The following is a 2,099-nucleotide window of genomic DNA, read 5'->3' as shown; positions in this document are numbered from 1 at the left end:
CTGAGCAACCTGGTTTAGTGGGAGATGTCCCTGCTCCCTGCAGGGGGGTTGGACTAGATGGCCCTTAAAGGTCCCTTCCAGCCCAAACTGTTCTGTGATAAAATATTCCAAGTTAAATATCTGGTCCCAGTGTCTCAGGCATTGGAGGATGGGGTAGAGCTCAGACCTTGAGGAGCTCAGATCAAATGTTGGGAATGGCGGTGGGCTCTTGAGGGAAGGAGAAAGGGGGGATGCAAGGGAGAGGAAACAGCATCCCAAGGATGTCACCGGAGCCGATGCAGGATGAAGGGATGGGCTTGGCAGGGCCTCTAGCGGCCGCCTCACATCACTGTCTGATTTCTGAACAGTTCCAACAATCCTGTCTCCCCAGCCCTGAATCCACGAGGGCTTCTTAACGCTGGCTGCAGGTGTGCAGCCCTTGGATGCAGCATTCCCGGGTGTCTCCCCAGCCGTGCAGGGCACTGCGGGGCCGCTGCTCCCGTCACAAGGAGCTGTAATTTCAGAAGAGCCATCGGCTGTTCCCTGTCACCAACACCCTGCTCTGTCAGCTCCCACGTCATAAACACCCTGCAGGCAGCAGAGCTGTTCTCCTGGGAGTTCTGAATTCCCTCGGTGCAGCACCAGCTCAGTCAGCTGAGCACCAAGCACAGGAGGCTTCGGAGAAACCAGGAATAGCGTCTGGCAGACGGCAAAGAGCAGAGCCCAAAACTGGAGGGAGCACTTGGAGGGAAGAGGCCTTCAGGAAAAAAAAAGGGTTTAGCCAAGTAAAGCTCACAGACACCAAAATCACGACAACCATCAGTCAAAATTGTTTCAAACAAAGTCTTGTCTGAAAAGCAAAGCCCATGTGAACGCTCTCTCAGCTTCATTTGCAAAGCTCCTGTGTATGAACAAAGTAACTCAGCTCCTGTGATTTCACAAACTATTTCATAACCACTTTTAAAATCCACCATTGTGCCGGCAGCTAAAGTGGTTCCAATAAATCAGGATCAATCAGCAAAGACAATTTAACTTCCTGAATCTGAAGTATTTCCTTCCCTAATGTCTCCTGTGTGTTTATTAGCAATGCTATAAAACTACTAAGGGTACTACTTGGCATTAGTGAGGCAGGTACTTTATTCTTCTCTTTTTGTACCCTACTCAATATACTCCTGTGGGTAATTTTAATCTTTTTCTTTTTTTTTTTTTTACACTGGTAAATGCAGCTTTGCAATGCCAGGCTTATTAAGGGATACACAAAATGGACTTAAGTAAGGTTAAGAGCAAGTCAAATTCACTTTGTGCTTTTTCATTTCACTTACCCCATGGTGTAGAACTCACCCAGTGCTGGGGGCATAAAATAACCTTCTGTATCATTTAACTCCAAGTTAATGGTTATGGTAACTTCTATATAAATTCTCCATATGCACTGTTACTAAAGTGTTTCCACATATTTAAGAATTATCCTCAGTCCTTAACTGGAATGCTGAGGTTCATGTATGGATTTCTAAATTGCTTCGAGCAACCTTTTAAATATTCATTTATTTCAAGAAAAAAACCCCAACAAACAACCCACACGTAAAAAAACCCCCAAACCACTGAGAAAGGTGCCAGTCTGAAAAAAAGAAAACAAAACAAGAAAACAACCTTAACCTACCAGCAAAATGGTCCCAAAATTCCCCTTGGTCTGCAGAAGTGTCCTCCTGTGTGCACTGTGGCTCCTGAGCAGGGAAAAGCACAGCCAGGGACAGAGCCAGCTTCCAACAGCAGCCCCAGCTTTGCAAACAAGGCTTTGACATTTCCAGCTATTAATTTCTCTAATCACTGTGCAGTCTCTGGCCTGCAGGAAAGCAGAAAGCTCTCAGGCAGATCTGCAGCACTGAACTGTCTGCACTTAATTTATGGATTAGACTGGCACGTTGTTGGTGAGTTTGTTTGCCACAGAATTAAAAAGGCTTTGGCTCCATGCAGAAAAATGAGCTAATGATGAATCCTGTGCAAAGGAGCAGCAGCACTGACCTGCTCTGGACTGTCACAACTGGGAAGATGTCTGGACACTGAACTCGTTTCTGCCTGTTTTGGTCCCAGAAAGGTCGGCTTGCAGGGAATTTAACACAGAG

The sequence above is a fragment of the Chiroxiphia lanceolata genome, chromosome 21 (assembly GCF_009829145.1).
Source record: "Chiroxiphia lanceolata isolate bChiLan1 chromosome 21, bChiLan1.pri, whole genome shotgun sequence".
Classification (NCBI taxonomy): Eukaryota; Metazoa; Chordata; class Aves; order Passeriformes; family Pipridae; genus Chiroxiphia; species Chiroxiphia lanceolata.
The sequence above is the reverse complement of the archived record's forward strand: the minus strand, read 5'-3'. Positions refer to the sequence as shown.